This window comes from Sciurus carolinensis, chromosome 10 (assembly GCF_902686445.1).
Source record: "Sciurus carolinensis chromosome 10, mSciCar1.2, whole genome shotgun sequence".
Taxonomy (NCBI): domain Eukaryota; kingdom Metazoa; phylum Chordata; class Mammalia; order Rodentia; family Sciuridae; genus Sciurus; species Sciurus carolinensis.
In genome coordinates, this window is record NC_062222.1 from 85,205,036 (window position 1) to 85,231,782 (window position 26,747).

The following is a 26,747-nucleotide window of genomic DNA, read 5'->3' on the forward strand; positions in this document are numbered from 1 at the left end:
GTTTACCAGTGACGAGTTCTTCTCCTTCTAATGTTGAAGATTGAACACTAGAGAAGCACGCCAAGGCAAGCATATTAAGCAGGTTTTATTTAAAGGTAATAATACAGACTTCTCCTGGCAGGAAGAAGGGGGCCATGGCTGATGTTCTAAAAATCCCAAGAAGTGTGCTCACACTACATCTTTTATAGGTTAAAGTCTCTTTTGTTCTCCAGTTCTCTCCCCCCTTATTTCTCCTCCCTGCCTACATGACTAGGCCTGGTTTTGCATTAAGTGAGAAACCATGGGCAGGGGGAGGGCCAGGATGACTCAGGCAGATAAGGGCCCAGGGGGTACCAATTATTAGCTCCTTGTTTGCAGTCCTTGATAAAGGCAGGTAAATTTGGTAATCAATGGGCTCTGGAGATTCTTGACATTCCATTCTTCCAGGGGAAGTCTCCAGAGGCAGATGGCTTTATAGTCTCCATTTTCTGGATTTGACCCGATCCCCTATTTCAACACTAACTACCTGTTCTTAATTCTGGCTTCAATTGGTCTCCCCTGGTATGCAACTAGAAAGAAATGCTCACTAGATAGAGAACATGTCAGATTTAGACAGTCATAGATTTTCTTTGCACACTACAGACATGGGAAAAGTCCTTACAGTTGAACATGTCAATGGCAAAATCTGCCAGTCACGGTTGACAATAAAACTATTCAGGTACCACTTGTTATTCATGAGGAAGTCTCACATTAATTATCATCATGGTTATACCCTTCCTTAGGACTCTCCAATGGGAAGATCTCTTCTTTTTCTTTCCAGTGTCAAGGGAGTTCAGGATTAACTCTTGAATAATTGGTTCCTGAGTAAAGAGAGTGGGAAAAATAGCATATAGATAGGGATCCACAAAACCTCCATTTCTACAAAATAAAACATACCATAGCAACAGATCTCCTGCCCCCACCCAGAGGTCTTCTCTCAGGGCTCAGCTGCCCCTGACTCCCTTGCCCCAGATGCCTGGTGGTCTTTCCTCCAGGCTCCCCTGCCACCAAAGTCCCTGCAGGCAAGGTGGGAGGAATTTCCTCTGGGTTCCTTTGCTGTCTACACTGCTGCACCAACACTGCTGCCGCCAACACCACTGCCACCAGTGCCACTGCTGACCCCTGGAGGTCACCTGGAGGTCTTCTCTCTGGGTGATGCTGCAACTACAGTGACAATGACCACTACTGCTGCTGCTGCTAATCCCCCCATGTACTGTGAAAGTCAATGACCTATTGGAGCTGCTACTGACAAGCTGCCACCAATCCCTGCCACTACTTCTTCCACCACCACTCAGAGGTCTGCTGCCAGGGAAACTCCAGATTTGGTTGCACATAGCTGCATCCATCTTGAGATGCTGGCCAGGACCAGGTGTGCTGTCATCAACATCTTGGGCACAAGCACCCCCGTCTGGGGACTCCTGCTAGGACCTAGAGTTTCAGTATTAGGGTGCCTGCTGTTTGGCTGTACCTGGAGTCTTCCTCCTGGGAGTGTTTGTAGCCGCCGTATAGTTGCTGTTTCTCGGGATTGCTCATCCCTGGTGCTGTCTCTCAAAGCATTGAGATCTTGGAAATGAAATGTGACTGAACCTGGGACACCTGAAGTCTGGTAGAGTGTAATAGTGACTGGGTCTGCCAGGACCAGTCTGGGACAGGCTATCCCATGAGAAGTCAGAGACTGGGCTGAAAAACATTCAAACACCAACAGAGACAGTTGTTCAAATTTTCATCAAGATTTATTTTATTTTAATATTTTTCTTTCCACTATAATTGGAGCAAGGTATTTTTCGTATCAGTTCATTGAGGACAGTGATATATGCATGGTGTTTTACAGTTCTCTTGTATATTTTTATATTTAAAATTTTTCTCTCTTTATATGTATTTTTCCTCTCCTCTCACCTGTTTTCCTAGATTCCTTTTCTCTTTTTCTCCACCAAATGACCAATCTCCATGGATCCCCTTCCACTCATTATGTGGATTTTACCTCTGGCTTCTTTCTTACTCCATCATGAACATCATTTCTGTTGGGGTAGTTGTGGCTCATCAATAGCTCCCAGAAAAACCCTCCGAAGACATGAGATCTCACACAAGGGACTTTATTTTATGGGGATGATTCACGTCCGCTGGGGGAAAAGAAGGGAAGAAAAGAGAAAGATGGTGCGTGGCCTCTCCCAGATATTGGAATCTCCTGGGCTCGAAGGAACCAATAGCATGTTAGGACTTAATGTGGGAGGCAGGAAGATGGCGACAGCGTAAGCCAGAAATTCCTGAAACGTAAGAGGCAGGCAGAATGCAGACTGACAGGTGATGGGGAGGCCGAAAATTCCTGTATGGGAGAGGCGGGCGGATGGCAGATTGACAGGTGGTGGGGAAGCCGGAAATTCCTGACACGGGAGAGGCAGGCTGAACACAGATTGACAGGTGGTGGGGAGGCCGGATTCCTTACAATTTCCAACACTACTTGTGATATTTGTCTGCCACTTGAAATTGTAAATCATTTGGGCAAAGTTTCTGTTTATATTTTAGACAGTGATTGAATTCATCATTGCTGTTTATGGTGATAGATCAGTAGACACCTTGGGGGAACCTATTAGATATAAGGCTGTATATTATTTACCCCAGGTGCTGTTGATATTGTAGTCCTTCTTAAATGTGGTGAAGTGGAAATCCTCAGGGACTGTATAGTTCTTCTACCTCTGATCCACAAAACTAGATGTGAAAACACACAACAATATGAAAAAATAAGGAGTAGTGTTTCCAAAGCAAACCAGTGTTCTCCAATAACAGAATCCACTGAAACACAGTACAAGAAATGTTCAAGAAGGAGTTTAGAATGTGCACATTAAACAAGGTTGTAGTAATGGATGGTATAAAGACTTAAATCAAAGAGAAATTACAGGAAGTGAAAGGTCACCTCAAGAAACAGAGATTCTGAAAAAAAAAATACAAAATCCTTGAAATGAAGGAATTAATAAATGAAATTATAAATTCAGTGGAGAGAATCACCAACACAATAAACCTTTAGTGAGATAGGAACTTAGGAAATGAAAACAAAATATATAATTTGAAAATGAATTTGATCATGCAAAGAAGAGAATAAGCATGCATGAACAGAAATTCCAAGGATTTGGGATAACATGAAAAGAAAAAACTATTAGAGTTATCAGGATAGATTTAGGAGTAGACACATATAGAAAAGGAATGCACAATCTTTCCAATGACATAATATGAAAAATGTTCCCAAACCTAAAGAATGAAAAAGAATATCAAATACAAGAGGATAACAGGACCCTAAATGTAAAAAATTACAGCAGACTTTAATCAAGACAGATTATAATGAAAATGTCTAAATTCGGAATAAGGATAAAATCTTAAAGACTTTGAGAGAAAAAATGCAAATTATATATAGGGAAAAACCAATTCAGACCTCAATTGATTTCTCAAAACCAGACCCTCAAATCTAGAAGGTCATGGAACCACATATTTCAAGCTCTGCAAGAAAGTGGATGCCAACCAAGAATTTATATCCAGCAAAATTGTTTCATATTTGAAGATGAAATAAAAATTGACCATGATAAACAAATATTAAAAGAATTCATAATTAGAAAGCCTGCTTTACAGGACATTCTCAACAAAACAAACCTGTCAAAATAGTTAAACACAAGTAAAGAGAACTAAGGACATTTCTGTTTCCTGTATTATTTGTAGATAACCTTCCAACATAAAAAAATTATGAAAAACTACTTTATCCCAGAAATGAAAATTCATAATGACACCAACAGTGATATGATTGTGGTCCTGAATTTCTGTGCATTGGAAAGGACTTGAGTGTGTCCCCCATAATTTCGGGTGCTAGAAACTCAGTGTGTCAGTGTAGAGTTGGTGGAATACTTAAGAAGTGGGGACTAGTGATAGGTTCTTGAACACATTATATAATAGAGTTCTGGAGGAACCCAGGTTACTTTTTGTGACAGCATCATGATAAGACGAAGTCTGGTCCCTGAGCCTCTCTTGCTCCCTGTCTTGCCATGTGATTGATCTTTCCTTTATTCATGGGCCTCTTCCATGATGCCATCTACTATTGGGTGATGTATCCAAAAGGCCATCATCAGATGATGAATCTGTGGGCCTTAGAACTGATCTTGGGTTCTACCTCCCAAAATGTAGGCTAAAGAAACAGATTTTTTTTTTTTAATTTTACCTTATTTGGCCCCAGGTATTTTTTTGTATCAATAGACAACAGAAAAGGGGATAAATTTATAAAGACTAGTTTTTACTTTTGTTATGATATCAAATCATCTTTTGTATTTCATTACTAAAATATCTATCTCGTCCTTTAAGTCACATTGACTTAAACATCTTTAAATCTATTGCATATTCTCTGCATTTTCAGAGACTAAAATTTTGTTTATTCTGTTTGCATCTTGCAAATTAACTACTAGACATATTTATCACCTTTTCTGTCTTTTAAAAAATGAGTTCAAAATGGAAGCTAAATTAGAAAATGATTCTACAAATGAAAAGAATGAATATGTTCATTGTACATACTTAGGAAATTATCTCTACTGAATCTTTTCTTTATAATAATATTGTTGAATTCTAATTTGTGAGAGCAATATAGCAACTACATTCTTCAGGTCATAATGATATAGAAAATTCATTTTTAAAAAATACATTGAGCAGCATGTATCCTGGGAATATGGCCCAATTAATCTAAATTTGCACAGAAATGGTTACTTTTGTACTCTTCAACATTCATTAAGTTACACATTGGTACTATTTATGTTTACCAGCAATTACCTGTGGGAGAATTGTCTATTTTGATATTAATTCACTCAGTCACTTGCTTACAATTTGATCTTAATTCTATTTTATGTTAATATAGTGCAACTTTAGTGAATGTATTACAAAAGGACTTCTAAAAATGTTGTTCTACTCTTAGTTTTCTGGAAACCTTGTGTTTGTAATTTAATCTATCTTCTGGATGGTGAGAGACATATATGCCCATGAAATGAGGCCACAAAGATAGGAAACAGTCACCAGCAAAACTTGCCAGGGAGGGCCTCTAGGACAAGCTCACTCACGTGGACACCATCAAGGCCAGCCAAGAAGTAGCCCATCTTGTCTAACTCAGAACCATATCTAAATAGAAACTTGTTTAAAGACAATAAAATGGCGTGGTTTGTGGTGCTGAGGCTGTAACTCAGTGGTAGTTTGCCTGCCTAGCATGTGTGAAGCCCTGTGTTCAATCCTCAGTGCCACATAAAAATAAATAGAATAAAGTTATTGTAGAAAAAGATTTAAAAATAAAAAAAAAAAAAAGAGTTGGATAGTTTGTGATGCAAGAACATCCCTGAGTTGCTCCATATGGCATTCTTAGAACTCAGCTTTCTTTTCTGCTGTACATAATCACCTTATTTTCTACCCTTCTGTATCCATTGGTTTCCTATGAATGTGTGACAATTGGTTCTCTGCACTAAAAGGGGAAATAAAATCCTCCCATGACTCATTGTAAGCTGCTGAGATATTTTGATCCACATATTTCAGTTTAATGGCACAACACTATATTTTTTTTCTGTCAGTTTTTGTTGATCTTAGAGTCATGTAATTTTTCAAAATAGCATTATTAATTGTGTTATGTTTTTTGGTCTCTGACCTGTTTCTCAGAATCCTTGCCAGTCAGTCAGTCTGTGGATAATAACTCATGATGGAATCTTCAGCTTAATATGAAAATCTGTGATGACTTCAACCTCTATAGAACATCTTCTTCTTAACATATGGACCATTGTTACTACTTTTCACAATATGTTAACAAAATAGTATCAGTAATTCAATTTTAGTGTGTGATGAAAATTGAGAGAAATAATGTAACTCTCTCATTGACAAACATCAGATTGCAGAATATGTGAATACAAGTCTATTTACATCCAAAGTCCATGTAACTCATGTCAATAAAACCACAAAGTGTCTCAGTGGTTTTAGGATTAACTCAAGCCTGAGCTATCTGCTTTTTAAAAAGAATCAATAAAAAGCAAAAATATAATTTTTTATTAGGGCACGTAAAACTGATTTTCCTTTTTAGAATAAAAAAGTTATCTTTTTGGAAAATGGAATAATAGACAAATTTACATTAACCATTTTTTAAAAGAGGAAATATATGTATATAGTGGCAACTCTTGGTAAATCCTCATTAAAACAGAGAAAGACAAAAGACTGCATGTTTAGAGTCTTAAATGTACCAACTTCTCAGGCTGAATTTGGGCTATAGGGTTTTTTAAGATAATTTAAAGAACGTATTTAAAGTCACATTTAAATCTAAGGACTAAATTTAAGTAAATAATTTCAAGGCTGTTCTTTCCTAATTTTCACTGAGCTTGTATATTAAAGATCAAGAGAGTAGTATTTTATGGAGATAATTGCTTTGTGATCATGAAATAAGTTTTCTTTTACTGAATTATCCACACTGTTATACTTCTTATTCTCACATAATTTGTTCCTAATATCAATATTATATGCATAAGATGATATTACATATTGTGTTATATACTATATATGTTACATATAGAAGTGCTAGTAGTTCATGTAGTTTCACTGCTATATGATTTCCAGTCTATTAAGTACCACATGGTTCATTTATTTCTTCCTCTTTTAATGGCATCTGAATTCTTTCCAAGTTTTACATTAATATTTTGTGTCCTTGTAACCTAATTATTTTCTATGTGATTCATTGCGCGTCTGTAATGGTTGTTCTTTAGTTGAATGGGTAAGTTAGAGATGATATGAATGTTCAGGTTTAAGAAACAATGCTTAAGTTAGAGATGATATGAATGTTCAGGTTTAAGAAACAATACTAACCCAGGTACAGTGATGCACACATATAATCACAGCTACACAGAATGATGAAATAGGAGTGTCACACCTGTCTCTTGCTTTTACTGACACTAAGATATTAAGAATTGTTTCATTGTGAATAGTACTTGCTCATTTAATTTACAATTTTATCTGTGAGAAATCTTAGAAGCTAGCATCTATGTTCTGGTGCTGCTGCTTCCTCCTTTTCCTCTTTTTTTTTTTCTCTATTAAACTCAGTCGTGTGTTACCACTAAGTTATATTCCTAGTCTTTTTAATTTATTTTTTTGCTGTTGTTGTTTTTAGAGAAGATCTCACTAAGTTGCTGAGGTTGGTTTTGGACTTTAGAACCTCCTGCCTCAGCCTCCTGGGGTTGCAAATGTGCATCACCATGCCCAGCCACATAATCTTTTTGTTGTTGTTCTTTTTAGTTTTACATGACAGTAGAGAATAAATGGATTTATTTATACAAAAATGGAGTACATCTTCTTCTAATTAGCAGCCCAATCTTGTAGTACATGATGTAGAGTTGAGACTGAGGTGTATTCATATGTGTACATAGGAAACTTATGTCAGAATCATTCCTTTTCTTTCTTGAATTTGAATTGAATTAAAATCCCCCTGAGGGCTACCTGTGTTAACAAATCACAGGGAGGATATTGTTGTTCTACACAATGCCAACTCTACACAGGCAATTTTCCTCATTGTAAACCTGTGTGTATTGAAATTCACTTGCAAAGGTGAGGGTGGAATTTTGGAGTCCAGCATTAGTGAATGTATGTGTGGAGTAGGGAGCTGGGATAAGACTTTAGACTTTCAAATTTCCTCACTCCTCAAGCACCCTGTGTATCTTTGCAAGAATAGCTGAATTTCTCATGAAAGCTTGTGCTTCAGAACTCCTGATTTACTTGGTATATGTCAGTTTTTGTACTTTGTCAGACTACTGATTTTAATTTTCTCGTGAAATCAAAAATAAATTTTATGAGATCCATGTATATTTTGTATAATTTTTAAATGTTTTAGTTTGCCATTAGAGAAAATATTACCATGCTTTTAAATTTCTTTTATATTACCAGAGTTAAATGTTAGTTTTCTTGGATAATAAAATAAGTAATAGGCATTTCTCAAATAAAATATATACTTGAATGTAATATTTGTATGTTATATACCATTTCTCTCTTTGTCTTTGTTTAAAGTATTCTATAGCACATCATGAACTTTGTCATAGTGTGTACATAAATTCATTTTTTTCTCCTAATTGCTTCTAGGTTTTCTTGTATAAAAGGACTTTTACCTACTCGGATTACAATATTACTTTTATGGCCCATGTATTTGGTGTTATTTATGATTGTTTTCCTTGATTTTTATCAGCTAGCACCAGAAAGTCTGCAAATCCTAGTCATGCAATGTAATAAAATTTGTAAATTTTCAATGCTAGCTTTACTTTTGTGTCTTCTAAATAAACCTATTGTGGGTCAAGAGATTTGAAATTTCAATGATTTGTCTATTTTACCAAATATTATATCTGAATTTACCCTTGATATAATTAGTATCAACCTCATGGAATACCCATACATCAGTAATTTTCCTATAAAATAATACTTTTCAGACTCTTAAAGTTTAACTAAAGCATTATTTCATCGTTTCCTTCTTTCAGCCAAACTATTTCCCTCAGGGATTTTTCCCTCCTACCTACTAAGATCCATCTCTCTTATGTTTGTAGTTAGTGTTGTTTAACTGACTCCATCATGAAATAAAATGTGAACTCCTTTTTAAATGGAACTATATTGTGCTATGTTCTGACAAAGTACAAAAACTGACATATACCAAGTGCTGAACAATGTTAAAGGTATGATATTATAAAGAGGGGAAAAACTGAAATCATTTTGAATATGGATAGATAACTGGAAATGAAACCTGTTTTTCTAATCTTTACTTCTCTCCTGAGATTTAAGCATTTATAGGTCAAATGTATTTATATCCACAGACATGACTAATAACTTATACCTGGCAGGCCAAAAAGTTTTCCATAGTCATTCCTACCTTTGTGTTTCATGTCTCTGTTGAGTCATTGTTCTCTGGTTCCTTGAACTATAAAATAAGCCATTTTTTAGCTTTTCACACAGAGGTTGATCCTCTTTCACTTGTCATCATTTAGTAAACTCATTTTATGCTTTCCATCTGTAAACCAACATCAGAGTTAAAAATTGAAACCAGAGAATAGCAATAAGTGTCTCTGAAGTCACCTAAATTTCCTTTTCCACACTGTTTCCTTGTCACCCTGTGCTCCACACATAGTGAACTTAGGTGATCACAATTCTACAATTTCTGCATTATCATTCTTTATCTTGAGTTCTTCCTCTCCTCCTGAGTAGCTCTCTTCTGCCAACTTTGCTTCTAGGCACACCTGCTAGTACTGCTCCACTTCCAGAACGTTTTCTGATTTCCTTCATATAAAAGTGAGGCATCTTTCCCTTGAGTCCTGAAACAATATAACACTGTTTGATAATTAGTATTTACCTCCTTTCATTATATTATGTGTCTTCTGCATACTAGTATATAACCAATTTTAAGCCAAGACTTGTATATATGTTTCCCCATATTATCAATTATCATTTTCCATAAGATATACCATACGATTTACTGAACTTCCTTAAATGCATTCTTCTATTGTACTTTGAATTATTAATCTGAAGATATTCAAATTTTTGCTATTTTAAGATATTTAATGCAGATTTATTTGAAAACTAAAACAAATTCTACACAAATGTTTAAAAGGATCTTATCATTTAACAAATGTCATATAAGCGCTGCACCCAGACAATAAGATTGACAAAGTTCTGTATACATGGATCCTTTCCTAGTTTTAGAAGTTAATATTTGACTTTCTTATTACCAGGGTTCTTACTTAACCCAGTGAACACTCCACCACTAAAATCAGTGCAGAGAGACACTGACATGATGCTTGAGAAATGGGTTTCGACAATTCTTCTGCTGAAGTTCTGTTGTGTCAGCTGTGGATTCTGTGGGAAGGTCCTCGTGTGGCCTTGTGAAATGAGCCACTGGCTCAACCTGAAGACCATTCTTGAGGAACTCCTGCAGAGGGGACATGAAGTGACAATTTTGATTTCTTCACAGAATTACTTGTTTGACTATCTCAACACTTTTGCATTAGATTTTGAGTGATCTTTGTGTCAGGGAAGTGATAGGACGCAGAGAAAATAATAAATGAGTTTCTCGATGTAGCTGTGAATATTATGCCAACATTGTCACTCTGGCAATCAGCAAATTTATTTCAAAACTCTTTCTTGATGTAACTGAACATTTTGAAGAAATCTGTCGGAAAGCAGTCTACAATGAGTCCCTCATGAAGAAGCTCCGGGAAACCAAGTATGATGTCATGGTTATAGACCCCGTGGTTCCCTGTGGGGAGCTGGTGGCTGAGTTGCTTGGGATCCCTTTTGTGAACACAATAAGGCTGTCCATGGGCAACACTATAGAGAGATACTGTGGGAATCTTCCAATTCTGCCTTCCTACGTGCCTGTTTCCATGGGAGGACTAACAGACAGAATGACCTTCATGGAAAGGGTTAAAAATATGATGTTTACCTTGTTCTTTGACTTCATGTTCCAGCAATATGACTCTCAGTTTTGGAATCAATTTTATGGTGAGGCATTAGGTAAGAGACTCTGCTTCTCATGGTACACTAGTATCCAAAGACCCTTAGGAAGCCAAAGGAAAACCTGCAGAAATGTAAGGAATACATTTTTCAAATCATTGATTTCCACATAAAACTCTGTAAACGATAACAATGAATGGTGTGTTAAACTAATTATAAGACAAGAATTCTGTTGCCATGGTTGACCCCTTTCTTTCTTTCTTTCTTTCTTTCTTTCTTTCTTTCTTTTTTTTTTTTTTTTTTGTGGGGTAAGTGCTATTGGGACTGAACCCAGGGGTGTCTTATCATAGAGGTACAACCCCCATCCTTCTCATTTTATTTTTAAATGTGTGCTGATCATCTTGCTAAATTGTTGAGGCTGTCCTTGAATTTATGATCCTCCTGTCTCCGAGGGGATTAAATGTATGCACTACCACCCTGTATGGTTACTCCTTCCTTATAATTATTAGACTGTTTTGTAAGACACCTTGAAACTTAATAGATTCTCATCAAAATAAGAAGTGAAAACCATATAAAAAATCACTGTTAGTCCAAGGGAATAAATCTTTTTTTTTTCCAGGTATATTTATAGTATAAAAATACTTCCAAGTCATTGAACTTCACTTTAGTATGATATTCACCATCTTATTACATAAAAGGGAAAAAGGAAAAAAAAGAAAAATTGCAGTGTATGATATAATAAGAAAATCTTGCAATATACAGGTAATAAACTGAAATGTGAGCTATTTTGAAAATGGAATTTAATCTGAAATTTGACTTTACCTGAATTTTGCTTCCTCCATTTTTGAGAATAACTTCTTATTACTCTGAAATTTATACTATTCTCCACTTGGACCAGTTTACCTACCATTTCTATGCATCTTATCATCAGGTAGGAAACTTCAATATGTCCTGTGAACTGCTTCACCACAGCTAGTCATAATGAAAAATGTCCTAGGGTGCTTTAAACTTCAGGGAGTATATAACAGAGAGTTGAAAACTTAAATAAAATACTCTAAAAGAGTTTATTTCTCAATACATTAAAAATGTAATAAATTTTTTACTTCACTGGTAATATTTATTCAACTTATTTTTAGTTGCTTATCTTTTTCTAATGATTGATGTTACTTTCTAATTTTCTTCTGAACCTATCAAAGGAAGGCTTGCATTTCAAATGTGTTTGAGAACCATGAGGAAATACAAGCTTCCACACAAAAGATGATAGTGGGTATTAAAACATAATAGCTAATTAAACTCCACAATTGTGTTAATTTGCCAGGGCTGCTAAACTAAGGACCAGAATCCGGTGACTTAAAAATGTACTTTTATCCTGTTCTGGAAGTTAGGAGTCTGATATCAAGGGTTGCAAGGGTGTCTTTTTCTTGGGGTTTCTCCCCTCTTGCAGATTCATATCTTCCTGTGTCTGCACAAGGCCTTACCTCTTCCATCTCTGTGCCCTGGTGTGTTTTCCTTTTACAGAGGGATACCAGTCGTATTGGATTAGGTCCTCACCCTTTAATTCACTTAACCTTCATCACTTCTAAGGACTACTTCTACTAATAGAGTCAGGTTTCTCCAAGGGAATTTGGGAAAACACAACTGAGTCCATCACATTGATTTTCTTTTTCATACATACATTGATTGGTGCTTTTTATTTATACAGAATGGTGGGTTTCATTGTGGCATTATTGTGTATACTTAAAAATGTAATTTGATCAAGTTTACTCTCCAATACCTCCGCACCTGCTTCTTCTTCCTTCTCCTGAATCCCTTCCTCTACCCATTGGTCTCTCTTCTACTTTCATGGCATTCGCTCCTCTTTTCCCATTTATTTTTCACTCCACCTTCTACGTATGACAGAAAACAAATAATGCTTTCCTCTCTGAATCTGACATAATTCACTCACAATGATGGTTGGCAGTTCCACCCATTTTCCTTCAAATGACATAGTAAATGTTTCGTTGATTCCATAATCAATTATGCTACAACTCAGCCCCTCATTTATACAACCTGTCAGAAATTAATCAAAGTTTAAATTAAAAAGTATTTAAATAAAATTTCACTACTTAAGCACACTGTTATTTTTATTTTGTCATATATTTCAAAATGTAAACTATCAAATTCTAATGACTGATCTGTGTTTTTTTTTGGATTTGTACATAGCAAAGCATCATTAGATAAATACACTTAGATCTTCTTTGTTCACATAATTATTTTCTTATTTAACTGCAGTAGTGTGGAATGTTGATTGGATTGATATATCCTTATACATACCATTCACATTGTCTTATTCTGATCGGAATGCTTACAATATTTCAACACAAAAGGCTATATTTAATGAAGCGTTTTAAAAATTTTGTGCCTGATACTCTAAGAGGGCATTTTTCTATTCCTAATTCACTAATAACTTTCAACTTTATGAATAATATTACTTTTGTTTCTACAAATGGTCATAAGATTTTGCTCTTTACCTGTGGATAAAGTGGATAACTGTTTTTAAAAACATAAACTATCAATTCATTTACAGCAAATTTTACTTTTCCTTATCTTCCATTAAAATATTACTGTATTCAGTTAACTAATCATCATAGGGTTATAGCACCTAAATTTTAGGTAGGGTTGATTTTTAGTATGGTATTAATATGATTCCTATTAATAATAATGTCCCTTTCCAAAAACACTTCAGTGATTTTGTTTTTCTTTGTTTTACTTTACTATTTCTTTAACTTCTTAAGTTACATGCATTTATTTTATTAATTATAATAAATGCTATAACTATAATGAACATCCTATATTTGCTGTCTTACATTTATTTGTTTATTTATTTTTGTTTTTTATTTTTTTGGTTGTATTGGGGCTTGAACCCAGGGACGTGTACATGTGAGGCAAGCATTCTATGAACTGAGCTATATCCTGAGCCCCCATTTATTTTTAATCTATATAATTTTAATATATTTTTCTAGCTAATTTCTGATTTCATTGTTGACAAAGGCTCTTGGAAAAGTGGTTGTAAATTTCTAAGTGTAAAGCAGGCTATGAATCAGCTGATGTGAAAGTAAACTTTTGTAGCAAAATATTTAAACCCTGTGGTGATACACTTCCATCCGATTATTTTTTAAGAGCTTTATTTGTCAGAGTAGTTCTTAGTGCAACTGAGCTCACAAATTCAACTGTGTCAGTTTGATGGCTCTGCTTCTGGCTTCCTAGGGATATGTCAGTTTCTGAACAATCAGTAATATTCTTTCTCAATTGTGGTGAACTTTTAAATATTACCAAAAATTCTATTAATGTTTTTCTTATGGGGTTTCATTTCATGGAAAAATGGAAGATTAAAAAATTTAAAGTCACCCAGTTATAAACATGCAAGAAATTGGGGGGAGTAAAAAGAGAAAATCCAAGAAATAATATTAGAATTAAAATGAATTCACATAGACAAAAGTTTCCTGTTAGAGAGAACACGAGGTTAAAAATATCTAGGTATACTTTGGTCAAAAATGCTTTATCTAAAATATTAAAATTTTTAACAATATAAAGTAAGTTGACAGAAAAATGTAGTGCAAAAATAACTGAATTAATGCATATGTGGCTATATTATTAAAAATAATTGATTTGCAGTACTTTCATGGAAGTTAATTATTATGCTGCTATTTTGATGTGTTTCTGATAATTAGAACATAATTGAATAAAAAATCTAATGTAAATTCCATGTCTTTCATCTGAAATTTTTATACATTTTATTCTTTGAGTTATTCGGCATATTTTAATTTTACAACTGTTTTTTCTACTTTAAATTTTTCTAATTTTTTCTATTACCAGTTATATTTTAGAGACTTTGGAACTGGTTAAAGTTTTCTTTATTGTTTCAAAGTTTCCTTCTATTTGTGGGGCTGGCAAACATTTCAGTCCATTACTTTAGAATGTACTGAGCACATAGCTCATTACAAGTATATGTGTCTATCAAGCTAAAGTGAACCACTTTATCATTTTATATGGTCTCAGTATTTATCCAGTTCTTTGATTGTCTCATAAAACTATTAGGTTTTAGTTATCATTTGTATGCCAATGACCCCCAAAATTGCATTTTGGGGTAGACTGTCTGCCTTGTAATGCTCACCTCTAACTCCAGATATCTATCACCATTTGGATGTTTAGTTGTATGTCAAAAATTAGCTGACACCAAATATGTTTTGGAAGTCTTCCCCATTTTATTCAATTAAACTCAGTTCCTCTAGTGACTCAGGTGAAAAATAACTGGGATCATTGTACATGCAACATTTTTCTCACAGTACATAAATATTCTGACTGGATATCCTGTCATTTCTGTTCTCAAAATGTTTGTAGGATTTGAAATCATTCATATCATCCATAGTTACTATTCTGGTTTGTGCTACTATGATATGTCACCTACCATGAAACAATTGACTCTACAGTGTGAGGTGCAGTAAAAACATATACAACAAAACACCATAAATGCACAGAAATTATTTCTCCCTCATGTAACTACTATATGAAGAAAGTAAGTTCTAGTCACTAAGTCATCCAGAAATCCAGAACTAATTATGTAGTTGTTCTTCCATACATTGTGTTACTGTTCTTGCTTAAATAATTGGACTAGGTCATTTGTAGACTGACCTGAAGGAAAGTGAAGTGAAATAGAGAATATGCTTTTTACTCTTTAAAAAAATGCTCCAGACATTGTGCATATGAATTTTCTCACAAGACATTGGAAATAAACTAGTATCTAGGTAGCCTAGAAGTCATCTGTACATGTCAGTCTAACTAACAGGTCACCTCAGAAATTGATAACTGTCACTCTGGAAAGTTTTATCTACATCAATTACAGAAAGGTATGTAGCAATATATTCAAGTTACCTCCAGGAGTTCTTTGAACTAAAAACCATCTCTTTAGACTCATATATGATTTTAAAAAAATAGATGCAATCAATAACAATAATCACTTGGCAGCTCATATTGTTTAATTTATTAATTTTATATTACATAATTATCCAATGTTTATCACTATTTATATAAATAATATAATTACAAGAAAAGAATTGATGTTAAATTTTAATTCAGTACTTTTATTCATAGTTCTTCAGCATAACTTTTAAAATGTCTTATGAAATTATTTGCCAATTTTGTGTACCTTTGTTTTCATTTTTCTTTGACTTTATGTGTGTAATTGTGAATAACTGCTTTAAAAATACAAGTTTATTGAATCAGTTAGGTCTTCCTAAAAATTTGGTCTGGAATTTATGAACATAAACTTCACTTAGGGAATTAGTGATCAGGCCAGGATGAAGCACACATGAAATGAAGCACCCATTATTCGAAGTGGTAGGGATCAAACCCAGTCCCTTGTACAGTTAGGCTTTACCATTGAGGTACATCCCCAGTCCCAAAAAAGGGACATATAGGGCATAAACACTCTGATGTGGAAGATGGGGGGAAAAGTTCTCTTCCAATCTCTGGAAATTTCAAGCTGAGAATATTTGGGCCATCTTTCTTCGTGATCAAATTAAGACATTGGCTATGTGCCTTCACAAATATCTTCAAACACTACTAAGTAATGACTATTCAAAGAGACTTTCTATACCAGGCTCAAAAGTTATTAACTACATTAGAGTTCTTAGTAAGAAAATATTCTCATTGGAGTTTTTCTTTTCTCTGTGGCCAAACACATTTTTTTATGTGTAGAGATTGACTTTATTTACAAATACTCATCCTTTTTCACAAAACTCCTAAACTTAATACTTAGAATCTGCCTATGTCTAAAACTATCATATAAGTTAACATGTGAATAAGTATGTGATATTAATGTTATTTATATATGTATCTCACATATAAGGGGTTTGTATTGGGTGTGAATTAATCAGGAACTGTTTACTGAAAATATTGAGAAATCAAATTAAGTAATAGGATTTTATTCATGAAAAAAAGATGAATTGAATTAAGTATGGGTCCTTCAATGATATGTTTGAATGAGAATACAGAAGCTGTAAGACACAGATGTATTCCTGGACAAAAACTGGGAAATTGTTGAGAAGTGACATGAATGAGGCTTATGGAATGGAGTTAATCTATTTTCTATACTTAATTAGAGAGAAAAAATTAGTAATAAATCTCTTAATAGTTGTAGTTAAATTTTTGTTTCCTTTAAAGTTATGAATCTATACTTGCATATCATTTCTCGTTCAGTGCCCCCAAGTTCTTTCTTGATTTTTTCCTTACTCCCTTCCTTCTTTCCTCTCTCCATTACCCCCTCTTTCCTTTCTTCCTACTTTCCTTTGTTCCTTTCTTCCTTTTAACATATAGTCATTGTAATTATTCTAGAGGTCTTAATTCTTTTCCTTAACAGCTTAAAAGGTAATTCTTGGTGCATTTTTTTTTTTCTTAGTAAATATGTGTATTAACTTTCTCCACTCAAATCTTTATTTTGTCCAGGAAGACCTACTACATTATGTGAGACTGTGGGCAAAGTTGAAATTTGGCTAATTCGGACATACTGGGATTTTGAATTTCCTCGTCCATACTTACCCAGTTTTGAGTTTGTTGGAGGATTGCACTGTGAACCTGCCAAACCTTTACCTAAGGTAGGTCTAGGATAATGAAAATTGTTCCATTTTCCTTTAAAGTTTACAGCCCCAATAATACAGATACATTGTTGAATTTCTTCAGTCTGTCACTTCCCATTATTTTCTTTATTGTAGGGGTCTTCTTTTTCGACTTATATTAGGTCTTACAGAATTTTTTGAGAATTTAGTCAAAAAAATAAAATAATTCCAGTGGTATACTAAAAATACCTGTATCTTTAGTGTGGATACTGAGCACACACACAGGGAGTAGAACCATGGGAATCACCAAGGAGACCACTTAGGTATTCCCAATGAATGAGGAAAGTTATCGCCATGGACATTTTCTAAAAGGGTTGATAGAGAAAGATACCTTCATGAGAATTCCTTCTGATTGCACAGGATTTTTGAATAAGAAGAAATAAATATTAAGGGAAGATATGGAATAAGGTAGCATTCCTATATTTTAATCCTGGGTGTTATTGCATAATGTGAATTAACCTTTATTTTCAGAGGAAACAATTGGTGAAAAAAAGACCATGGAGTTTATAATGAGTTCAGTTTTTGGTCACTAGGGATTTTCTTGTGATTTCTGAAAATTCTTTGGATAGTACAAGTTCTCAGTATTGGTAGAAAACATTAAAAATAGATTGACAGTCATTAACATAGAGAAATAATAATAAAACTGAGAGACTTGCAGGGCAATGTCTGTAATCCCAGCAACTCAGGAGGCTGAGTCAGGAGAACCACAAATTTGAAACCTACTCAGCCTAAGGCCCCCACCTCAGGACTACTGCCAACACAATGCTGGACAGTCACGGGCCTGAGCCTTCACTTCATGAGTTACTGGGAACAACCAACTGAATAGTGACCCCCATCTCTCCCTTCTTCTTGGTCATGCAAAACAGTCCTTGGGTGTGGCAGCACTTGGTCACTCAGACACCTCACCAAGCAGGCAAGAGACAGCAGATCCTCAGTTCCTGAGCAGTGGCTGCCCCAAGTGTTACCTCCCTGCTACCCCAAGTGACCTCAGCCCTGTCCCTGGAGGAGGAGGCATCCAGCAGCCTTATAGAATTCTCTTAAAGAAAGATATTGTGAAGAAGCATTGAGAAAAGACAAGTTTTTTCAAACACAATGATTGAGAGGAATGGATACAAGAGAAAATTTCATGTCATAATATAATGAATTAGCAATAATTGAAATACAAAATATGTCCCTGCCAGTGTATGTGAAATCATACCAGAGATGAGATCCACTTTCCAGGAGTGTACAACCCCACCAATCCTGCTCATGTCCTTTAGAGTTGTTGTCTGGGGAGGAAAGTGGGATACATGGTCATTTTTCCTTCCATTTACATGGTGAGGTTCACTTGCACCTTCTATCAGCATACCTCATGGTCAAAAAATAAAGTCATCATTATTGAGAAAGAGAGTGAGAGAGAGAGAGAGAGAGAGAGTCAATAATATCATTGTTTTCTATAAGAATGATCATTATTTTTTTAAGTATTTGTTTTTTGAGTGTAAAATAAAATTATATGACAAATTCCAAAGTTTTCAATGAATAAATTTGGAATGCCAGAAATATTGAACGGAAATAAGTTTTAAGAAACAAAATAAACTATTTAGTCACTTTGGTAAGAGCAATTGTTAATTATTAATAGGGGTGAGTGAGGAGACAAAATATTTTTTTATCTGGTTTGTAGGATGATGACTAAAATCTCCTCAGTAGGCTGAAGGTCAAGTGCAGAGCCCAGGAGAGTTCCTGATTTATGTTTAACATACATAAAGCATACTTAAGTTTAAAATATCATTTTAAGATTATGAATACTATTTACTTAGCAGACAAGTTTATGGATGCAGAGAAGCTTTGCTGAGTACTGTCAGTACAGATGTTAACAAAACAACAACTAAATAAATATACTGAGAGAGATATAATGCACCCACGATCACTAGATAATACCCTACCATACTATTCACCCTTTTTTCTCCCCTTTCACATGTATAATTACACAAAAAACAGCTTAGACATAGTTTGCAAGAAGAAGTGATAGGGACTCAATTCCAAACTCAGATTACCTATTGATACAGACTTTGAGGAGTATGACTACCAATCACAGTTTTTATACATGATGAATGAATTATGCTAGTCACTAGATAAATAGAATAAAGAAGTAATGGACATACTTAAATCAAAAGTACAAATCAGCATGGTGGTGTATGTGTGTGTTTGTGCACTTTGGTTTGCTTGATAAAGACTTATTTATGAGAAAACATTTATTAGGACCTCAGAAACTCTCCTGACATTAAGTAAGCTGGAAATTACAGTGCACTTTCACTCAACTCATTATCCCTCCCCTCAAAATTTACTAACCATGAACTGAGAAATAGAGTGATACCAGAATGATCACAAATAGTTGCACAGAGCATATAGAACTTACCTTTAGAAGGTGGCATTCACATAGAATATTATGTAAAAGTTTCCAGTCCTGGACTATGCAGTGCACAATTTGTAAATCTGTAAGTACTCAGGGAATTTTATTTGTATTGGAATTTCCACATTACTACCACCTCTAAGGCTCAAATTAAATATACTATCTTATAAAAGTCATTATTATTATAGCAATAGATAAACTGTTGTATCTATTTCCAAAATATTTTACTATATATTACATTTTTGAGAAATTTCTTCATAGCTCTATTAATCAGAAAAGTAGATTCTTATGGAAAATTACCTTGAAAGTTTGTCTCACAGGAAGGTACATTTTTGGATGTAACAGGCATACTGATAATTTAAAAAGCCTAGGTCTGGATCCTTTCTTGGACTTACTGCCGTGAAATATTTACAAGTTTGTAGACAACTCTGTTGGTTGGGAAAATGATACCCTGAGAATAACAGTTCCACCAACCATGAGAAGAGCTGTCATCATTGCCTGTTTGTTTTTGTGGTGATTTGATTCATATTATACTTGCAGTCACTTATGATATATTTTAGCCATAAGTTTAAGGGACATACTTCCTTTCAAATAGATAGGTAGTTATGGGTAGAAGACAGAAAAGTCTAATAATTTCTCTGACATTACTTTATACTTTTACTACTTAAAAGTATAGGTGAACATGTTTTTCCTTATGATGCTGCACTTGTGAATAGAAAGAATGTTTGTCTGCAGGAAATAGAAGACTTTGTCCAGAGCTCAGGTGACGATGGTGTTGTCGTGTTTTCTCTGGGGTTTTTGGTCAGAGATGTCACAGAAGAAAAGACCAATTTCATTGCCTCGGACCTTGTGCACCTTCAGCATCTTACTAATGGGGCAGAGAATATGCCTAATCCCATTCTTTCCAGATGGATGTTGGTACTCATAAACATTAAGCATAACTGACACCAGTGTTAAGTAAACATTTATATAACATTAAAATCTTCTACTTAAGTACATTTGATCACTTGCCTACTGCACCTTGGCTTTTCTTTGGGAACTCACTTGGTAATCATTGATTTTTAATAGAATGGAGGTGTAAATATTTGTCCATTTGTAACATTTTTGCTAGCATGGACTACTCCCAGTTCTGAAACATGTTAGCTCCATGGTCCAGGAAAAGACAATGATTATACAGAGTAGAGAAAAATATGCTAAAAAATACCTCAAATTTCTGAGTTTTTAAAAACTCTATCAAAGTGTAGTTGCTTTAGAAGTAGAAGATTAGATTAACTTATTCTTTCCAAACTCAATATTATACAGTTAAAAAAAATAGAATATTATTGTCAAGCAATATGAATTTGTAATTTGTTATTCAATTAACCTTGATATTTTATAATTAGAAGTCTATATTCTATTCTCTAATAATCCTGTTCTTCAACCACCTGGTACTCTTTATATTTATAGTTAAACTACATAGATGATACAAAGGTACCTATGCTAATTAGGCATGATAGAACTTCTGGTTTTTGTTTCTATATTTGTCTCTTAAAATTTGCAGTATCCCCCAGGATTAAAATATGTATAAAGATTGTTAAAATCCTAATTTAAATACTTTATTAAAAAGGGGAATGTAAGAAAATTCTTATCTAATCCCCATTTAAAAAAATTAAAGAAATAACACATTGCTGGGGGGAAGGGAGCAGAAAAGGAAAGAAAGAAAATTAGAGAACAACAAAGGAGGGAGGAAGGGAGGAAGGAAAGCTGGTAAGAAAATACCATCATTAAAAATAAAGACTAAAAACCTAACACTAACTATATTTTTGAAAAAAATTACATTTGAAACATGACAGGTAAAATGAAATAAACAGGTTTACACAGAATTTGTGTCTCTTATTGTTTTTAACCTCCATGTTCTGATTTTTTAGACTAGTCCTATTTATTTTCAGTTTCTTTATTTAAAGAATCACTTCCAATAATTTTAAAGTGATAAACCTCAATATATGTATACTATTCTTAATACACTTTGAGTAGAAACCTTTACAGAGAGACATAAGCAGTCCTAATATATACCTCAGTGTTTACAAGCTGCAAACTCTTTCTCTATGCTTGCTGTCAGCTAGCACCTACAATATAGAGCCAATACTTGGATTTTTGATTGACTATCTCAGAATGACCTTCTTGGTAAGTCTGTGGGAGAAGAAAAGCTATACAATTGGATAAGAGAAAAATCAAATCATTGCTTGTGACAGTATGTTGTCACATAACACTTCTGTTAAATAGCAGCAAATGCATTTAAAAATACTTAATAATCAAACATTTCAATTTTTGTCTTCCAGATTTAAAGCAGTTTTAATTAAACAATTGGCCATTAATTTCTTAGACTCTTGATATCTAATCGATTACATTCTTACTAGGATGTTATTGACTGATAATTTGGTTCATTTTATTACACATGAAAGTAGATAGATTTTGTGATTCTTTTTACCTGTAATGTATACAATGTCCATTGAATTTTATTCTTGATTTTTAAATTATTGATGCAAGAAAACAGAATTATCAATACTCAGAAATTTCCAAGTAAATACTAACAGTTGCCTATTTTAAATATATTTACACTAACCTTCAACCTAATGCTACCTCTGAAAGTATCTGAAAACACAAGAGTGGTATAGTGTAGAGAATAAATATGGATTTTGGGTATTCCACTGTCTTATTCCAGAAAGCAATTTAAAAGAATAAAAAGTTACATTGTAATATATAAATTATAGTAATTTTAATTATTCAAAATATTTTATCATAGTTATAAAACAGCACATTTAAATATGAAATAATACATTTATGAACACAGTTCTTGATTATTTTCTTATTTATTTAAGAATATAGTTTAACTGCATTCATGTGTATACATTTATGTATAAAATCTATGTATAATCCAAATTTATACTGACAGTGTAAAAAGTGAAATTCTTAAAAAAAATTTGACTTGCAGGAAAAGATTTTGATAGCAACTACACTTTGCCTAAAATGCAATCGAATTACCATGTGAAACTATTATCTTGACCTTACCTATAGTTCAATGCAGGTGAATGGCAGCTTGACTCTTCTTCATTATATACAAAGAGTGCTTATTGATAATCTCACACTGCTGGATCTAGTGTATGATAGTCACTTGTGAATGATGAGTACACTCCCTTTCCCTGATCCTGAAAATGTCTTGTCTGCACCAAAATATACCATCACAAACCACATACTTTCTCTCATCCCCATGAAGTCAGTCTGGAGCTTTTACTCATGACTTAAACCAATGTGAAATCAATTAATTCTGGCCAGGCTACTAGGAAACTTCAAATGAAGGCATACCTTACCCTTTCAAATACATAGACTTCTACCCAGTTGTGTTTGAGAAATGATTAGAGCTTTTAACAATGACTTGCTATTACAGTGCCCTGTTGATTAGGGAATCTGTTTCTAGGGAGTCATATTTATTACTTTCAAGAACTCAATGCACTTGCACATGCTGCTTTATAAATTTCCCTAGTGTTTTCCTTTGGTCCTGACATGGCCAATAAAACATTGTCATTTTCATCACAAATATGCAAATGTGTGCAAAGGAGTAATTACCACACTGCAAAGATCTCAACACTATAAAACAAGTCATTAATGTTTATGAGCAGTTCCCCATATTTGTCTTATAAACTAGTTAGATGTTAGTGGCCATGCATATTGATGTTTTAAATGATATTAAGCAATAATATTGGGTCAATCACATCTTGATTTTATAATCCTCACATAAAATCAATATTTTCAGTGAAAAATTAGGTATAGATTCAACAAAATATTTCATTTCTTTCTAGGTCTACATTTCTATGTCTAACAACCACACTGTGTTTGAGTTTACCACACCTACTCTTTTTTGACTCTTACTACCCTGGGCAACTGACTAAGTTCATGCAAGATAAACTTTACCTCAACATGTCTATGAATTTGGGCTTCTATACACATTGTAAAACATTTGGCTTGTATAACTTTGAAATTATCTTCAGTAAAAAACTAAAATAAAACTAATTTTCATGTATTTGTCGTTTAGTTATAAAGAGAATGCCATGAGGTTATAAGAATTCACCATGATCAGCCTATAAAGCCCCTGGACAGAGCAGTCTTCCGGATAAAGTTTGTCATGCACCACAAAGGAGCCAAGCACCTAAGGTCAGCCTCCCATGACCTCGCCTGGTTCCAGTACCACTCTTTAGATGTGATTGGGTTCTTGCTGGCCTGTGTGGCAACTTTTATATTCATAGTCACAAAATGTTGTTTGTTTTCTTGTCAAAAAATTGGTAAGACAGGAAAGAAGAAAAAGAGGGAATAGACCAAGAAAAAGAGGGAACAGACCTTTCTAAATTTGGCAAAGTCCTGAATGGGGAAATTCTAATAACTCTGGGAACCAAGGTCTTATTGAAAACCCATCTGCATGCTGTGTTAAGATATCCCAATCTGGGCTGGGGCAGTAACTCAGTTGATCAAGTGCTTGTCTAGCATGAACTGGGTCAATCCCCAATACCAATAACAAACAAACAAACAAACAAAACAAAACAAAACAAAAACTATTCCATTGACTTGGTCTAGAGAAAAGCCTACATAGAGTTCAACATGATCATTAACTAGTGAGTGTGTCCCATTCTTTCTTTTCCAGGTGGCTTTACCATTTTCCTATCACTTTCTTGACACAGAGGCACTACTAAGTCTATATATGTTCTTTTCATAAGGTAATTTTAAAGTTTTTAAATTCAAATTATATGCTGATTAACAAAATGATCCTGGGACAGGCACAAAGTGTAAATGGAATTTGATGGATGTAGGGAAATCAGGAGTCAAATTCACAAGTTCCCATAGACCCCACAAATCAAAGAACCACCACAGAAAATTGGTTAACAATTTTAATTTAAGTTAAAAAAAGTAAACCACTCTTGCTTCTCCATTGTTACAGTGATTATAGCATGAATTTATAACTGTTGGTATATCACAGTAGGTCTACAAAATTTTCATTGAACATGTTTAGATAAACATTGTCTTTTTCTTGCTTTTCTTCAGCAAATATTCTTGTGTGTCCTCTACTGGAAGGATTTAAGTACTGTCTCTGGAAAGGAGTACATCTTTTTTTTTTTTTCAGAATCAGCAATATGTTAAAGGTGAAGAGATCATTTTTAGAGAAAATAATCAGGAACACAGAACAAAATTAGTAATTTTTTGAAATTTTTAAGTGACAGTAACTATTGATAAGTATGAATGTGTTATGTTTTAAATTATTAATATTCATAACTTATAATCATTTAATTTTCTGTCAGAATATACTGGCTTAAATATGAGATAATTGATTCTAGTCTTTATCCACTATGAGTTTAAATTCATTCGTTACTTGTTATGCTAAAGATATATGAGCCTATCAGCTTGAACAAGAATATGGTATAACAAATATTTATGAAGGAAAAATAGTAATTATAGGCAAATTACACTCTTTGAATCATCTTTGCATTATTCTAGCAAATATATTAAAATTGTACTTTGTTTAACTTTTGTATACTTAATGGCAGGTCCAGTTTGTTTTCATTTCAGTATCTGATATATAAATCGACATAAATGACGTTCATTGGCTTAGTAAAATTTTTAAAATTCTTATTCATTTTATGTGATAATTTGAAAATGACTCAATTTTTAAAAGTAACTATGTGACTTGTATATCTTCATGAATATATATATTACAGAAAATGCAAATTAAACTTTTTGTGAAGGCTCAAAATGCATTTGATAAATTTGAACAACCTTTTAAAAAGGTAGTTCATATTGATGTGCTTTGAGTTTCACCCCTTTGCCGTATTTTTATTAAGAGATTTTATATTTAGTCCATGATCAGGTTGTCTTCTGCAGTTGGAATTCCTCCAGGGAGCAGTAGACTACTCTGTGGGTTGAGGTCTGTTGAGGCTCAGGCCTCCTTTTGTTCCCTGAGACTGGTCACCATGTCATACAAGACTCACTGCTACTCAAGTGTTACAGCTCATTGGATTTTTCTCCCCCTGCTTTCTGATATCCTGCTGGTCTCTTCCTTTGCCTAAATATCATCAGAAAGAAGTTTTAGCTAGCAGATTCCAGGGTAACTGCAGTATATCTGTGTAACTACAGTATTTATCTAGATTAAAAAAAAAGTTTGGGAATGGACTTCTTTTAATGTCACTCCTAAAACTACTCAGATATGGAAATTCTAGACACCTTAAACAGAGGCCTTGGCACATCAATACAATGCTTCTCCATAGCTCTTTCATAGCCCTTGGAGCTGCAGGAGAGGCCAAAATTGTTAATTTAACTTATTTTGTTCAGATACATTCCATGTACACGAATAGGGTATCCTTTGGCCACTTCTCCAGTGCTTAAGGTTAACTGGCAGGATGAACCAAACTTCATCAATTCCAAATAAATATGATAACATGTTTCTTGACATTTCTCACAACTTTCCATTGTACTTTACTATTGAACAGCAGAGAATTGAGTTGTATCCAAGTAATGTGCTGAATACTAGACAGAATTTTGCCTGCACTCAATGTGTTTCTGCAACTTAGTTGGACCAGTCACCACGTATACAAGATAGCATTGCTTTTTATAACTAAATTTGGAAAAGAGAAACTCAGAATAATAACAGAACACTCATATCTTCCAATCTAAGTAATCATGACCCTATTCTGGATTGAATTATTTCTTCCCTGATAATTGCAACCCCTGAGCTTTCTGACTCCAGATTATAATAATAAATGACAAAATTTTCTGAGAAAAAGAGGAAAGCCTACTTCTTAGAAGCCCTTCTCTCCTTTATAACTTCTTGACTTCTAGACTTAGGTACTCAAACTAAAATTAAAAGATATCATATATCAGGTATGATTTAAAACATAATATATCCTTCAATATATCTCTTCAAATACCTAAGATATGGTCTCCAAATTAAAATCTTAAACAGCTGTCCATTAAGTAATGAGAACATGATAAAAATCTGAAATTTTGTGGACATTTGATCTTGTTGCATTTCCTTTCCTATTAATATATTACCTGGTTATGTTCAACATGAAGACTGTTGCCATGATTTTCACTAGGACCTCTTTATGCCCACCAAATTTCATGACAGAAATGGTACAGTGATTAAAAGTTCTTCTGATGCATCCTGTAGGGTAGAAGGCAAGCAAACAATCTGTTACCTG

General features: G+C 34.0%; 1 pseudogene; it reads left to right on the top strand.

The window, feature by feature from the left end:
- The first annotated feature begins 9,823 nt into the window (after window positions 1-9,823).
- The window catches only part of LOC124994537 (UDP-glucuronosyltransferase 2A3-like), an 83,743-nt pseudogene continuing 66,819 nt past the window's right edge, over window positions 9,824-26,747 (top strand).